Source organism: Narcine bancroftii, chromosome 10 (assembly GCF_036971445.1).
Source record: "Narcine bancroftii isolate sNarBan1 chromosome 10, sNarBan1.hap1, whole genome shotgun sequence".
Classification (NCBI taxonomy): Eukaryota; Metazoa; Chordata; class Chondrichthyes; order Torpediniformes; family Narcinidae; genus Narcine; species Narcine bancroftii.
In genome coordinates, this window is record NC_091478.1 from 46168973 (window position 1) to 46187085 (window position 18113).

Here is an 18113-nt window from a genome sequence, read left to right on the forward strand (position 1 = left end):
AGGTGTTCCAGTAGGTGGACGGGGCCTGGGTGAGATGGCGTTTGGGATGTCAGGTGCTCTGGTGGGTGGGTGGGGCCTGGGTGAGAGATGGCGGTCGGGATGTCAAGAGCTTCGGTAGGTGAGAGGAGCCTGGGTGAAGGATGGTGGTTCGAGTGTCAGGTACTCCAGTGGGTGGCCAGGGCCTGGGGAGGGACAGTGGTCGAGGCATCAGAAGCTCCAGTGGGTGGGCAGCTGGGGGGAGGGCCATTGGGAGCTCAGATGGGCAAACAGTCAGGGCCAAAAATTGAGTGGAATCGACTTTCACATACGATATATGGAAAAATACCAGATTTTTGGGCCAAAAATAGGGGTTGACTTTTACACAGATTTGACTATTACACATGTATTTAAGGTCTTTAAGATCACTGCTTACATGCCTTCATGTAGCAGTCATGAGCGAGATCACATGTACGCCCCTCCCACCTACCCCACCCACTGACTCCATCTGTAACTCCTGCTATTTTGGAAAACCAGTAAATACATTAATCACATTTCCCCCAGCCACACCTTTTCCCCATATCCCTTAATTCCCTTCCTATGTAGAAATCTATACAACCTTGTCTTAAAAACATTTACTGATGTCGCCTCCACTGCATCAATGGGCAGCAAATTCTGCAGATTCACCACCCTCTGGGAAAAGCTGTTCCTCCTCATTCCTGTCTTAAATTTACTACCTTGAATCTTCAGGTTATGTCCCCTAGTTATGGTTTTCACTACCAATGTAAAGAACTTACCAACCTCTATCTTATATATGCCTTTCATACGTTTCTATAAGATCACCTCTCATTCTGCTAAGTTTCAGCGAGTACAGTCCAAGAGACAAACCCTTCTCAAAGGGCAATCCCTTCATCCCTGGAATCAACCCAGTGAACCTCCTCCACACTGCTTCCAAAGTCACTACATCCTTCCTCAAGTAAGGTGACCAGAACTGCATGCATTACTCCAGATGAAACCTCACCAGTACCTTGTACAGTTGCAACCCAACCTCCTTGCTCTTAAATTCTATTCCTCTAGTAATGAAGGCCAACATTCCATTTGCTGTCTGGCTAGCCTCCTGCACCTAAAAACCAACCTTTTACAATTCATGCACAAGCCCTCCCAAGTGCTTCTGCATGGTAGCAAGCTGCAGTCACTTGGCATTTAAATAACATTCTTTTCTTCCATTTTTCCTCACATTAACCAACATTGTACTCCAACTGCTAGACCCTTTCCCACTCACTTAGCCTATCTATAATTTCTCTGCAGACTCTCTGTATCCTCTGCACAATTTGCTTTTCCACTCAGCAAACTTGGATACCCTACACTCTGTCCCCTCTTCCAGATCGTTTATGTATACTGTGAACAGGTCCAGCACCAACCCCTGCGGCACCATGTTCACCACTGATTGCCAATCTGAAAAACACCCCTGTTCCGCAATACTCTGCTCTCTATTGACAAAAAAGTTGAACTTGATTAATATCTGGCAACAGCCAAACTTGAGAAGGATGGTCCAGAGTCCCTCTTGACTGATGAAGGCAAAGGACTTTGAGCGAAAAACAAGGCCAAATATACTGGTAAATGTTGCCTTTTGCATTTCTCCGCGTGGTGAAGTTCATGTTGTGGAATTCTCACAGTCATTTAGAGAGCAGCTCTTTGGACACAGGGAAGAGGTGGTTGAGGACAACATTCCCTGTACAGAAACAGGGAGATCCCTCCATTGATATAATTCACTGTGAAAAGAGGGAAGAGAGAGGAGGGGGGAAAGAAAGTGGGGAGGGGGAGGGGAGAGGGGGAGGGGAGAGTGGGGAGAGAGGGGAGGGGGAGAGAGAAAGAGAGGGAGGGGAGAGGGGGAGGGGAAGAGTGGGGAGGGGAGAGAGAGAGAGATCTACCACCTTTACATATCTCAAAGCACTGAAGAGATGTCATCACAAATCCTCTAGGACTGTAGAGTGTGCTGTAGAACTGAGGGATCTCAGGATACAGCACTTAATAGCCTGAATACGCTTGAGATTGTCTGATCTCAAAAGATAAGCAGGCACAGGATTGGTCAGAACTTGGAGGGGATTCCACCTAGGAATACCAGGTGTTGTAGGTTTCAGTGAGGGGTGCTGGACAAAATGACGACTCTATATCTACCTTACATTAGACAAAAGTTAAAGAATTTCATGTATGTCACATCCTAAATATAGTATTATGTGACAATAATGGAACCTTCACCTTTAAAAGATTCACAAAGGTGTTGCCAGGTCTAGAGGGCTTGAGTTGTATAGAGAGACTGGAACTGACAAATCTGAGGTCCGACCTTATTAAGCTTTATCAAACAACAAGGGACATATATAAGGTGGGTGGTCACAGTCTTTTTCCTCAAGGAAGGGAAGTCAAAAGCTAGTTTCAGGTGAGAGGGGAAAGATCTCAAAAGGATCTAAGGAGCAGGTTTTAGAGAGTGGGTGGAGGGTATATGGAACAAGCTTCCAGAGGAGGTTGAAGAAATGACACATTTAAATGATGCTTGGACAGGTTCATAGAGGTTCAGAGGATTATAAGTAAAGGCAGACAAATGTCTAGGTTGAGGAAGCATTGCTCTGAATGAGTTCTATTCAGTACAAATCTACTGGCAGGACAAGCAAACCAACCTCAAATCAATCTCCCAGTGCAACATCCTCAGCACAGCACCAAGATTTAAATTTCATTTCAATGGACAGGTGCCGGACACAGACACCCAGCTCAAACTTTAGCAAGACAAGAAATGACCAGGTGCACAATAGAAACATAGGAAGGGTGTGCCCAACAAATGGAGGCGAAACATGACAGTCAATAACTCCTTGAGAAAGTGAATCACCCCCATCGGTTCACAGAAATCCCTGGCTCACAACAACATCTCCATCTCCCAAACTACCAACCTACCTCATCAAACCCTCCTACCCCCATCCATGGTAGAGCTACTGACTCCACATTGACCTCATTATCCAACTCGGGGGTGAACTTGCTTCTGAGTAACAACATCAAAGATGCCACCACGTTCAATGGATTCAGAAACGCAAAGTTGAATAGCTAATGTGAACAGCAGCAGGTGAACTTTATTTCAACACATTCTGTAACCTTGGCTTTCTGTGTTTCCCTCATCTGATGGCTGTGGGGAAGAAACTGTCTTCAAGCCTGTCGGTGTGCAATTTCATACTTTGAACCCCTTCTCCCCAATGGAAGGAGGGAGGAGAGTGTGTCTGAGGTGGGATGGGTTTTTCAGTATGTTGGCTGCTTGTCCCAGGCAGTGGAAAGTGTGGATGGAGTGGACAGGAGGGAGATTTGTGAGATGTTCTCACCACATTTTGCAGCTTCCTGCACCACAGCATGATGCATCCAGCTAGTATGCTTTCATATGTGCACTGATAGAAGTTGTTGAAGTACAACAACCTCGCACTCAATGTCACCAAAAGAAAGGAGCTAATTGTTGATTTCAGGATGAGAAAACCAGAGGTGTACAATCTAGTGATCATTGGGGAATCAGAGGTGGAGAGGGTGAGCAAATTTAAATTCCCTGGAGTCACCATCTTCGAGAACTTTTCCAGGAGCCAACATATTAATGTTATAGAACATTACTGTACAGGCCCTTTGGCCCCCGATGTACTAAACCCTTCCTAACTCATTTTCCTTTCATCCATGTGCCTGTCTTTTTTATAAAATTTATTTAAAAGATGTTTTAAAAAAAACATATAATCTAAATATTCAAACAAAGTAATTTTACGAAGATTTATATATAAAGAAAAACAAAGCACAACAAACATTAAAAAATTTTTTAAAAACAAATAGAAAAACAACAAAAAAAAACCCCTTAACCACCCCTTCAGCTTGCTCCATTAAGGGGAGCCAAAAATATAAATCACATATATAATTTTTTTTTAAAAATGTTAATAACAGTTCAAAATACATCCAATTGCATATATTTCAAATACGGAGACAAAAAAGGAATAATTATCATGTAAATTATGTAATTTTTTCCATAACGTTACAAGCTTTCAATTCGTTATGCCAGTGTATTATATTAATTTCTACATCATCTTTCCAAGTACTAGCAATGCATTTACATGCTACCGACAACACCAAACGTTCAAAAGCAATTTGAACTTTATCCAATCCCATTCCCCTGAATGAATACAAATCTTCCAACAAAAAAATCGTTGGATCCAAAGGTAGTTTAAAATTATACAATTTTTCCAAAACTATTTTAATTTCTTGCCAAAATGGCTGGACTTTCACACAAGTCCAAATAGCATGTAAAAAAGTACCAGTACATAAACCACATCTAAAGCAAGAATCTGAATTACTAAACCCATATATTTTTTTTAACTTTTCCAGGGTCAAATACAATTGATGTAAAAAATTATAATTGACCATACCATATCTTACATTAGTCAATTTAATTACATTGTCCTGTCACATGTTCGCCCAATCATCTTCAGGAAAAGTAAACACTAAATCAGTCTCCCATTTAAGTTTAGATTTTTCCCAATTTGGTTTATCCATATTGTCTTGTAATAAATTATACATAACCCTTATTTGGTATAGTAGAAGTCAAAGATTCAAATTTCGACAAACTAGGTAATACATCTCTCTACCATAATTATCTTTTACCAAAGCCCTAAGCTGATAATACACAAATAAAGAATTTAAAGGTATTTCAAATCATTCTCTCAAATGAATAAAAGAAAGAAATTGTCCCTCTACAAAATAGTCCTGTATTGTCTTTATACCTTTAGAATTCCAAATCTTTAAATAACTATTAAACATTGAAAAAGGAATAAGCCGATTATTGTATAATGGAGTTAAAATTGGTAATTTATCTTTCGACCCTAAAATTTTATTTTTTTATCCAAATCTTTAATAAATGTTTCAGTATTGGCATATCATATTCCTGTAATAAAATAAAATTCCAACAGAATATAGAGATTCATCCAAATCCATTAGTCTACTAATAAACTTCAACTGAGCTGCCTCATAATAATTTTGAAAATGTGGCAGTTGTAAGCCACCCACTGCATATTTCCAAGTAAGTTTGTGCAACGCTACTCGAGCTAATTTACCTTTCCACAAAAAGCCTCATACTGCTTTATTCAAATCCTGAAAAAAACTCTTTGAAAGTAAACAAGGTATTGATTGAAATAAATATTGAATTTGAGGAAAGATATTCATCTTAATACAATTAACGTCCAATTAAAGTTAATGGGAGATCTTTCCATTTAGTTAAACCTGCTTTAATCTGCCTCTATATAGGTACATAATTTAATTGATAAAACGATTGTTAGTCATTGTCCACCAACACATCTAAGTATTTGATTTTATTCGTCCATCTTAATTTTCTAATATTTTTAAATTCTAAATAATCTTCTACTCCAACTGGCAAAATTTCACTTTTATCCCAGTTAACTTTATATCCCGACAATTCTCCAAATTTCGATAAACACTCCTGTAACTGTTTCAACAATCTCTCAGGCTCTATCAACACATCGTCTGCAAACAGATTAATTTAGATTCTTCATCCTTAATCCTCATCCCTCTAATATCCTCATTTTGTCCAATAGCCTGTGCTAATGGTTCTATAGCCAATGAAATTAGGGCTGGCGACAATGGCCAGCCCTGACGAGTTGATCGAGTCAATTTAAAAGGTTAAGATGTCTGTCCATTTGTCACCACCCTAGCAATCGGATTCATATATAAGGCCTTAACCCAACCAATAAAGAATGGGCCAAATTTAAATTTCTCTAATACCTTAAATAAAAAGTCCCATTCAACCCTATCAAAAACTTTTTCAGCATCTAGTGCAACTACCATAGGATGATTAGGTTACCGCCGATATGCATTGATCAAAGTAAGCAATCGAAGTATATTATCTGAGGCATTTCTATTCTTAATAAAACCTGTTTGATCAATATGTACTAATTTAGGTAAATATTTAGCAAATCTGTTAGGTAATACTTTCACAACAATTTTATAGTCTACTTTTAATAAAGAAATAGGTCTATATGAAGATACCTGTAAAGGATCTCTGTCTTTCTTTGGGATAACAGTTATTAAAGCACTCGAACACGTTTCCGGTAACTTCTCATCTTCAGTAACTTGATTTAATACTTCCCCAAATATATTAGAAAGTTCATCATAAAAAAGTTTATAGAATTCCACAGGAAACCCATCATCTCCTGGGGACTTACCATTAGGCATTTCCTGAATAGCTTCCTTGATTTCAAAATCCGTAAATGGAGATTCCAACTCCTGAATATCTTTCTCATCTAGTACCGGTAACGTTCATTTATATGTAAGAATCAATAGAAATATTATCCTGTTTCCCCTCAGAAGTGTATTATTTTTGATAAAATGAATAAAGCTGGTCATTAATTTCCTGAGGCTTATAGGTGATTAATGAATTCTTCTTAACAGCATTATTAGTCTGAGATGCCTGTTCAGCTTTCAATTCCCAGGCAAGTACCTTATGAGCTCTTTCCCCCAACTCAAAATAACGTTGTTTAGATCTATTAATTAAGCGCTCAAACTGGTTAAGTTTGTAAAGTATTATAGCGTAATTTTAACTTCATTAATACAGCTTTTTTTATCTTCTGTTATATCTTTCTGAAAATCTTTCTCTCGTTCAACAATCTGATTTTCCAACTGTAAACTTTCTGCCATATATTGTTTCTTAACTTTCGTAGAATAGCTAATGATCTGTCCCCTCAAATAAGCTTTTAAAGCATCCCATACTACAAAATGACTCTTTATAGAATTAGCATTTTCGGTCAAAAAAAAAGAAATATGCTCTTTAACAAATGTAACAAACTCTTTTTTTCAATAACATTGCATTAAACCTCCATCTATACGTCAAACATACTATCTACAAACTTTCACAAGAGAAAAATAATAATGAATGATCTGATATAACTCTACTTTTATATTCAGTTTGCAGTACCCTACCCCGAAGATGTGCTGATGCCAAAAATAAATCAGTTCTGGAAAACGAGTCATGCCTTGAAGAATAAAAAGAAAAATCTTTCTCTGTAGGATTTACTTTTCTCCAAATATCCAACAAATTTAAATCTTTCATTAACGCATCAAGTTGTATTGCCATCTTTGACTTCCTTATACTCTTCGGATTTCTATCTAATAAAGGATCCAAAACACAATTGAAATCACCACCCACTAAAATATTCTCATTAGCCTGATTTAACAAGAAAAAAGCTTCTGAAATAAACCGCTCATCATCTGTATTGGGTGCATATAAATTAAGCAGTGTCCAAAATTCTGCAAAGATTTTACAATTAACTCTTAAAACTCTACCAGCATTCCCTTCAGTAGATTCCAATTCAAATGGTAAATTCTTATGAATTAAAATCACTACTCCTTTTATTTAGAATTAAAAGAATTAAAAACTTGACCAACCCAGTCTCTTTTCAATTTCCAATGTTCTTTCTCAGTCAAATGTGTTTCTTGTAAAAAAGCAATATCAATTTTCATCTTTTTTATATACTCTCTTTCTCTTTATTGGATTATTAAACCCCTAAACATTAAAAGTTGCGAAGTTCAATTTAGTCATAATTTTAACTATTAGTAAATACACACACTAAAAAATTAAACTCTATAAAATAATGCTCCCCTTTGTAATCTTTCAAAAATAAAAAAAAAGAGGAAAAAACCCCTAAAAAAAATCAAAACAAAAATCAAAAAACACACAAAAAAAAACCACCCAAAGGCAGTATTACCCTTTAAAAAATTGGGTGTGGGAAGCCCACTGGTGGCTGATGACTAGCAAAGTTTTCAGTGTCATCCACCCCCCCCCCCCAATCCCCAGCCCGTTACATATTTATTATATAGATAAACACATTCAAATAACCCAGTAACTCCAAACCCAACGATTGCTCTGGATTTTCGATATCAAGAGAATTCTGTATTTCTTCTTTCTTTCCATTTTTTCCATTCTTCCCATTCTTTCCCACTGCTATTTCCATTTCCATTTAATCTCTTTTTAGGAGACAAAGGCGGAGAACGACCTCAATTCCGGCGAGGAGTTCGCAAAGACTAAGGCATCATGATCGTTTTCAAAAAATTGAGATTGAAAGTTTCCATACAAAACCTTCAAAATTCCAGGGTAACGAAAAGCGAACTTATAACCTTTTCACCACAGAACATCTTTAGCCGTATTGAATTCTCGGCATCTACGAATAACTTCCTGACTCAAATCAGCATAAAAAAGCACTCTGTTATTTTGAACCATTAATGGGGATTGGTTTTGTCATCCTTTTTGTACTGCCATACGTAAAATCATTTCTCTATCCTGGTATTTTAAACAACGAATCAAAACTGCTCTCAGCGGTTGTCCTGGAAGTGGTTTTCCTCTCAGAGCCCTATGAGCCCTATCTAACTCCAAACCTCCAGGAAATAACTCTTTACCTAAAACCTGGGATCCAACGTTTAAAGAATTTTATAGAATCAGAGCCTTCAATATCTTCTGGAAGACCAACTATCTTCACATTATTTCTACAACTCTGATTTTCCAAAGAATCAATCTTCTTCAATGTTTCTTTTTTTAATTCCTCAATCTACGAAAGATCCTTCCATTTTTTCTCTATTACACTCCACTTGACTTTGACACTCAGAAAAAGTTGTCTCAATTTTCTTTAAATTTTCTTCTACAGTAACAACAGATTTTATACATCTATTAATGTCACTTTTGACTACATTCATATCTCGCTTCATATTTGACATTTCTTCACATTTTCACCTCCATAAATCCTTGTTTCATTTGATCTGATATTTGTTTTTACATATTACCCATCAGATAGACAATCCCTTCCAGAACTGTAAATACTGAATCCATTCCAGGTTCCGGTTCCACCTTTTGAGGTTTACATTCATAGGCTGCTGGCTCCCCCTGCTGGACGTATTCTGCAAAGGTAAGTAATTCCTCTTCTGTCAGTGTGGATGCCTTCCTTGGCAGTGCGGCTGCGGGTCTGGACACCTGACGCCGTCACCCCAACCTCTTTTGGGCGCTGGTGTTCGGGCTACCCCACAGCCCACACCTTATCTAGGAGCTCCCGGACCCACTACGCTCCACGCAGACCAGGCAAAGCCACGAGGCGCGTCAGAGCATCATCCAACACTACTCCACATGTCCCCAGGCTGCCCGGCAAGATCGCGGGGCCGCAGGTCTCTCTGTTGATCGTGTCATTCATGTGCACAGCTTCATGTGCGCACGGATCGGCAACAGCTGAACTCAACATGGTGCCAGCGCCATCTTGTGGGAGCAAGGTCGGAGCTGGTGTCAAAATCAGCCGGGCTGAGGTCCTCTGGGCCTTAGGAATCGTCAAAATCAACTCCAAGGATTCCACTGTAAAGGTAAGCCTCAATTCTTCCATACTTTTAAATGGTAATTTCTTTTGAAGTTGAGCCTTAGATATTTTTACATTAGTTGCCATAGTAATTTACTATTGTTTAAAAAATTAAAAATATAATTTTTAACTAATTTTAAACAAAAAGTCGGGCTTTTAATGTTCCAGCTGGGAGAAGGTGGAATACACATCTGTCATGATAATGAATATGTATGAGATGTACCGGAAGTCACGTGGTATGAGAGAGAGATAAGAACACAAGCAGGAGAACAAAGGAAACGGGAAAATAAAGCCACTAAGAAGTTTACCTGATAAAACTTGTGTTTAATGTTTCCTTAACTTCACATTTCGGGCCACAAATGTGACATTGGCGACGAGGATGGGATAAGCTTGAAGAAAATTAAAGACTAAACAAGATTACAGACGTTTGCAGACAACTTCAAGGTGATAAGAATTTTCTCTTTGCCTCAGTACTTTTGGAGCTGGAACATTTCCTCATGGCTGGGGCAGACTGTCTAACACATAGTGGAATTGCTCATTTTGACCCGACTGGTGATCCAAGCACTGTAAGTGTGAAGTGGAATGCATGGCTGGAAGAATTTGAATCCTACGCCGACAGTCGTGGCCTATTTCTAGATACCGGTACAGTTGAACAAAAAGCGCAGAGAAGGGCGTTACTTCTTTTCACTGCAGGACCCGCAGTTCGGGAAACATTTAAGACATTTTTGAATACTGGAAGAAAGGATGAGTACCGGAAAGCGGTAGATGCATTAAATGCACACTATGTAGTGACACCGAATGCTACATTTCAACGCCATTTGTTTCGGAGAACGAGACAAGAAGATGGCCAGACAATTGCTCAGTACGTGACGAGACTACGCCAGCTAGCTGTTGGATGCAATTACATGCCAGCTGATTTGGACAATCAATTATTGGATCAAGTCGTACAGCACTGTAGATCAGATAAACTCAGAAGACGTCTACTGGAAAGAGGGAGTGAGTTGGAACTCACTGATGCTTTAACCATTGCTGCTGCATTAGAGGCTGTTGAAGGGCAATTTCATACCATGACCCTGAAAGACAATTCAAGCCAGCAAATTAAGAGGCTCTCACATCGCCATAATCAGCCAAGATATACGCCGACACAGGACGTGGAGTGTTATAGATGTGGAAACTGAGGTCACTTTGGAAAAGACCCATATTGCCCGACCAAAGGCAAAGTTTGCAGAAAGTGGAGGCAAGGACCACTTTGCAAAGAAGTGCAAAAGCAAGTCCAATGCAGACCAGAAGAGGAAGAGTACAACTTCCAAAAGCAAAGCCTGGGGGAAAGTATCCTGGAAAGAAAGATACCATTCGCCAGATAGACAGTGACGATGATGATACCCAGGAGGAACAGAGTTGTTACCAATTTACGTTGAATGAAGTACATCATGAGAAGGTCCCAGTGATCATTGGTGGAGTGACAGTGCAGGTCATTGTAGACTCAGGCAGTGACAGTAATGTGATTGATCGACATTTATGGGAGAAGTTGAAAAGGAAAAAGATCATCTATACCTCAAAGTGTTCCAAGAAACTGTATCCATACACAGCAACCAAGCCATTGCAGACCATTGGATGTTTTACTGCAACTGTTGAAGCTGGAGATAAGTACACCGAAGCAGAGTTTATGGTCATAGAAGAGAGGGGAGAACCATTGCTGAGTAGAAGCACAGTGCAAGACCTGGCAATACTTCATATTGGAGCTTGTGTCAATTCAATTCAGTCATACGAGGATATGAAGCAAGAATTCCCCGCAGTCTTCCAAGGAGTAGGAAAGCTGAAAGGTCGACAATTGAAGCTAGCGGTAGATGAAACGGTCAAACCCAAGGCACAACCAATGCGCCGAACTCCGTTTGGACTTCGTGGGAAAGTCGAAGCCAAAATTAAAGAATTGATCGAACAAGACATTATTGAACCGGTGGAACATTCAACACAATGGGTCAGTCCCGTAGTGATTGTGCCCAAACCAAAGGGTGACATAAGACTATGTGTTGACATGAGAATGGCCAATGAAGCTATAATTAGAGAACGACACCCTATACCAACAGTGGAGGAAATACTTCAAGAACTAACTACCAGCAAGGTATTCTCAAAAATTGATCTGAAATGGGGCTATCATCAATTAGAGCTGGATCCAGGTTCCCGAGATGTGACAACATTTGTGACTCACTGTGGATTGTATCGTTACAAGAGACTATCATTTGGAATTAATGCAGCTTCGGAGATCTACCAGTATGAAATCCATCGAGTGATTCAAGGCATTCCTGGAGTTGCCAACATTTCTGACGACATCATAATCCATGCACCAACGAAGGAAGAGCATGACAAACGGTTGAGGCGTGTACTATCTAGACTACAGGAAGCAGGCCTTACCGTGAATGGAAACAAGTGCCAGTTTGGTGTGTCAGAAATGGACTTCATGGGACACAGACTTACACGGGAAGGACTAAACCCTGCAGAGGCCAAGGTGAAAGCTATTGCAGAGGCACGTGCACCTCAGAACGCAACAGAGGTGAGGAGTTTCCTAGGATTGGTCAATTTTTGTGCAAAGTTCATTCCTAATCTCGTTACAGTGGCAGAACCACAAAGGGAACTAACCAGGAAAGGTGTACCATTTCATTTTGGATCTAAGCAGAAGAAAGCGTTCACAGCGCTGAAGCAAAGCCTGACAGATGCAAAAACTCTTGGATATTACGATCCGGCGGCATCAACCAAAGTCATAGCGGATGCCAGCCCAATTGGTTTAGGAGCCGTGTTGGTCCAGATGCATGATGGAGGACCAAGAATCATTGCCTATGCCAGCAGATCGTTATCAGATGTGGAAAGAAGATACTCTCAGACAGAGAAAGAAGCACTCGTATGGGCCTGTGAGAGGTTCCATGCATATTTATACGGCATTGAATTTGAACTCATCACAGATCATAAGCCATTAGAGGTGATCTATGCACCTAGATCCAAACCATGTGCCAGAATAGAGAGATGGGTACTCAGACTACAACCCTACAAATATAAAGTAATCCACATTGCAGGGAAAGCAAACATTGCAGATCCGCTGTCCAGATTGGTGAAGGATGGTGGACAACAATCCAAGTCAGAATTGGGAACAGAAACAGAGAGCTTTGTACGCTTCGTAGCTATTCAGGCGACACCGAAAGCTGTGACTACGAAGGAAGTCGAGAGAGAATCCGAACGTGATCCAGAACTCATGGAAGTAAGAGAATGCATACAGAGTGGACAATGGGACAACTGTACTCACAAGGCTTACATTCCCATTAGAGACGAACTTTGTTGCATCGGACAGTGTGTATTAAGAGGTTGCAGATTGGTGATACCGCAAAGATTGAGACCGAAGATCGTATCCTTAGCGCATGAAGGACACCTAGGCATTGTTGGTACCAAGCAAATCCTCAGGACCAAGGTATGGTGGCCAAGTTGTGATAAAGACGCAGAGAAATTTGTTAAAACTTGTCACGGATGTCAAATCACAAGTAGGAGTAATCCGCCAGAACTGATCCGGAGTACGCAACTTCCGACAGGACCATGGATCGACGTAGCTGTTGATTTTCTTGGACCTTTACCGATGGGTGAATCAATTATGGTAGTGATAGATTACTACAGCAGATACTATGAGTACGTGGTGTTGAAGTCCACAACCACTGAAAAAACAATACAAGCATTAGCAGAGATATTTGCAAGATATGGATTACCTGTTACATTATACTGACAATGGTCCACAATTCATTTCAGAGACATTTGCGGAATACATGAGGACCACAGGTATCCACCATCATAAAGTAACTCCGAAATGGCCGCAAGCCAATGGAGAAGTAGAGAGACAAAATCAGTCCATTGAAAAACGATTGAGGATTGCACACGCAGAAGGACAAAATTGGCGAGAAGCATTGCTATCTTATGTGGCTGTCTATCGAGCAAAGCCTCATGCAACCACTGGAAAAAGTCCTGCAGAAGCATTTTTTGGGAGAAAAACGTGGAGCCAAGTACTCAGACATCATGCCAGGAGATAATGTTCTAGTGAGGCATGAAACTGGTGGTAAGCTAGACACACCTTATTACCATCAACCCTATACTGTCGTATCCAGAAGTGGCAGTATGGTGACAGTCAAGTCTCCGATTGGAGTCCTGTATAAGAGAAATGTATCAAGTGTAAAAAGGTACCAGTCCAGAGATGTATCGAGTGAAGAGGTTGAAAGGCCAATACGAGATGCTGAAACTGAGAGACCTGATGATGTTCCAGAGGCAGTTACCAGCACTCCTGATGAAGTGACTAGAGCGCCAGAAACACCCGAAGCCGTGGCGAGCAGTATTTCAGACGCTAAGAGTGAACAACCGAGAAGCGACGACAATATCGCAGGCAGGCCGAAACGAAACCGGAAAGTGCCCAAACGATACGAAGACTTTGTGCCATAGTTTTAATAAGAACTTTGGGACAGTATTTTAATCTTATATCATAAAGTGCATGTATGAATGCTGTAGGAAGTAAACTTTATGTAGTTGAGTTATAGTATTACCATTAGTTACAATGTTTGTATGTTTCCGAGGGATATTGGAAAGTGAAGGTAAAGTTTATTTCTGATTAAAGGAGGGATGTCATGATAATGAATATGTATGAGATGTACCGGAAGTCACGTGGTATGAGAGAGAGATAAGAACACAAGCAGGAGAACAAAGGAAACGGGAAAATAAAGCCACTAAGAAGTTTACCTGATAAAACTTGTTTAATGTTTCCTTAACTTCACATTTCGGGCCACAAATGTGACAACATCTTGCCTTTATGTCATCTTGCCACGCCCCCCCCCCCCACCCCCCCCATGTGCCTATCTAAGTTTCTTAAATCCCCTAATGTTTCAGCCTCCACTACCATCCCTGGCATTGTATTCCAGGCACTCTGTGTAATAAACTTACCCCGAATACTCCCCTAAACTTTCCTCCCTTCACTTTGTAGCAATGTCCCCTGGTGTTTGCTATTCCAGCCCTGGGAAAAAGCCACTGGGTGTCCATCTCACAGAATCTTGTAGACTTCTATTAAGTCTCCTCTTCTCCATCTTCACTCCAAAGAGAAAAGTCACAGCTCTGCTAACCTTGCCTCATAAGACAAGATTCCCAATCCAGCCAACATCCTGGTTAATCTCCTCTCCACTCTCCACTATAATAAGGTGACCAAAACTGAACACAATAGTTCAAGTGTAGTTTTGCCAGAGAATTGTAGAGTTGCAACATGATCTTTTGACTCTTGAACTCATCCCCATATTAATGAAGCTCAACATCCCATAGGCCTTGCAAAGAATGCACCTCCTTCCTCAGGAGCTTGCAGAGATTTGGTATGACATTGGAAACCTTGGCAAACACCTAGTTTCTCGTAGTTGAAAGTGTGCTGACTGGCTGCATCATAACCTGGCATGTGGGTGCAATTATCTCTGAAAGCTAGTGGACACAAGCCAGTACATCACCAGAAAAATTCTCCCATTGAGAAAATACTCATGGAATGCTGCCATCAGAAAGCATGTGTGTGGAGGAAACGTGGCCTCCCTGCCTGTCTGGAATGTGTATACTGTGAGTTATCAAGTGCCTTTCCCGTCTGAAACTTATTTGGAAGTCACATCACCTGTCAATTAATGTTGGACTCCATCCACCCATTAGTGCATACCTTTCCATTGGCTAATTTAAATCATTATTGGCGAGACCCCCAGATCAGAACTATATACATTCTTTATCTCTGCCTCGTGTCCAAAACCCGGGCATCGCTCCATGTCAGGTCGCTACTGTGGACATCACTGGAAGTGTTTTGGGTAAGGTGTGCACTACACTGAAACTGAGCCATAGTACTGCAGAGCCGCATCCCTGTGTGGAAGAGTCCCGGTTTGTAGTTTCTGTTCACTCAAGTGTGTGAATCTGTCAAGTACAAGTTCACTATTGTCAGAGTCAAACCTAAGTCCAAGGTGAATGTCTATATTATTGCTGAAGTGAAATAGTAATCGAGTCCCATTTAACATGTCTTCCATGTGTTAATTAAAGTTACATGTGATGGAAACACTTGTGTCCAGACTCGTCTCTCTGTGAACCCACTGAACCTGTGTGTGTATCCCATTAGGTGCATATGGGATTGTGTTCCTTCTCACCAAGAGTGACAGGAGGTGATTCACAAACAGAAGAGGGTCCCTGGAAAATTATAAAATAACAGGTGGACTGATGACTGTCAGGTTGTCAATTGTGCCAACAGGTTGGACCCCACAGAGAGAAGATAGTGCACCATGTGGAAGAATTGGGGTTTCCCAGGACCAGGGGAGTGGTGGGGAGGCAATATGGTTACTGGTATTCCCACTGAGGCACCAGTAGGGTATCTTGACTGAGTTAAGCAGTCAGATGCCCAGAAAGATGAGCAGATAGCATCCCGAACAATCTAGTGTGGGTCCCTGCAGGAAGCACTGGATGCTACCTGGGCACCCATCAGTCACCTAGAAACTAAATACACTGAAGTTGCCTGCCAGCTGGTCAAAGCACAGCAGCTTCAAGCAGCCTTCTGATGTGGCTAGCAGGTCAACCCTGTTAAGATCAGGATGATCATTATGTGCAGGGAGGAGAGTGATCCATGGTTGGGAGATGGGGATGTGTGGCTAGACAATAATTACTTCAGAGTCTGATTATGCACCCCCCACCCCATGTCCCAGAGATTTTGCAAGCCGGGCCTGTGACCATGTAGTCCCAGACCCACCATGAGGATCCCCCGTCAGCCTTCCACAATGGGACAATGGGGAGAATGCCGAAAACAGTGAGGGTCCATTTGGACGGGAGAGGTACTGGTGCGAGGTTATAGAAAAGGTGAGCTCTGCCAAGGAAATGACTGTGCTGGCAGACACATATTGCCAGTGGTCAGGGGAGCACCTAGCTGCCTGGCTTCTCCAGCTGTGGCTTCAGGGGGCCTTCCATATTCACCTTTCCCATCTAGAGGTTAGCACTTTGGGTAATCTGTCCATGCAGCACTCAGTTAATAAATCCCTGCATCTCCTGAGGAGCGAAGCACACTGTGGAATCAAGTAGTGACTGTGCTTCAGGCCAGGTTCCCTATGCTTTTAGAATGAGACCTGACATACCAACTGCAATGACACACTGTTAGCAAGGGCACGAGGGAATTGGCCCTTATCCCCAACTCGACAGCAGAGTTCCTGAGCACAATCCCCCCCAAGGATGTCAGGGTAATTTCCCCGTCCCCCTTGATGGGGCATCTAGACACCACTATCCTCCCCGACCTCAGAGGGGTGGTCTTACCCTTGATGATACCAACAGATGGCAAAATGTCCATTAAGCTATTGCCCTTCTGGAGGGGCTGGAGTATTTAGGACGGGGAGCGCCCTAAAAGGAGTTCCCTGCACAGGTTCGCCAGGCCGAGGCAAAACATGGCGACAGTAGGAATGGTGAGGGTGCATTCCCTCTGTCCCGTAGGGACATGTATTTTGCCCTAGCGTGGGGTAGATCGTGCCTGCTTACATGGCTTCTCCACCACTGCCACATTCGCCATGTGGCAGGAATACTGCAGAAAGAAAACTATGCAAAACCACACTGCTCACACCTCCCACCATGCTGCCCAGCATGCCCCCCCCACTACACATTCTGCTCCTCCACAACCTGAGGTGGCCCCTGATGCCTTGGTGCGACAGAAAATGACCAACAAAGGCACCCTGCCGCAACAAACACACCCTGCTGTATGGAACGATGTTGTTCCTGCTCCATAGAAGGCCAGAAACCCCGACAGATCCAGTCAGCAGACCTGTCCTACCCGGGCAACCCAAGGCCATCTATCCCAATGGCCATCCACTGGGAAATGCCCAGCATTGTATGGTGCTGGTCAACAGGAGCAAAGTATACAATTATCCCTTGGAATCCCGAGGGACGGAGGGGTCCTGAAGTAGGGTGGTTGAGTGGGTGAAATCTTTCACTCCCTCTTGGAGAGTTTGTCAGCATATTAATAGTTTCTCCCGGAAACACAACCCACCGAGAGCTTCCCGGTCCCTGAGAAAGTACCTCCCCCTTGCTGGGAGGACCCTGTGGCTCCTGCACCCATAGCCTACCAGAATCTTCAGGGTCATGAAGGTCAAATTCATCCAATTTTTGATAGCTGATGTGGCCAAATGTCTAGAAAGCAGTGACCCTCCCGATGTTGTGGGATGTGAATTGAGATGGTCCACCGCTTCCTGCGGCACTCTGAGCCACACCCCTTGATTAATAAATTAGGTCAAAATTTAGGATACCCTAGACTGAATGAATTAGAATTATTGATTACTAAGGGTGATATGAATAAATGTATTTCAGAAATTTATAAATTACTTCAAAAGAAAAACTCAAGTTAGGTATTCATAAATCAAGATTAAGATGGGAAATCGATTTAGATAGACGAGAATGATTGGAAGCAGTTATATAAAGATAGTTTGATGAAAATTATTAGTGTAAGATATAGTGTTCAATACAATTTTTTTTACATCAATTATATTTAATCCTTCAAAAATTAAAAAAATTGAATTCAACATTATAAGATTTGTTTTAGACATGGCCAAATAGGCTAATTTTTTCATTCTACTTGGCAATGTTCCAAGGTAAAATGTTTCTATTTAAAAAAATAACTATTTTAAAAAAATATTTTTTTAAATCTAAAAAATCCTGGTCAATGTGCTTTGC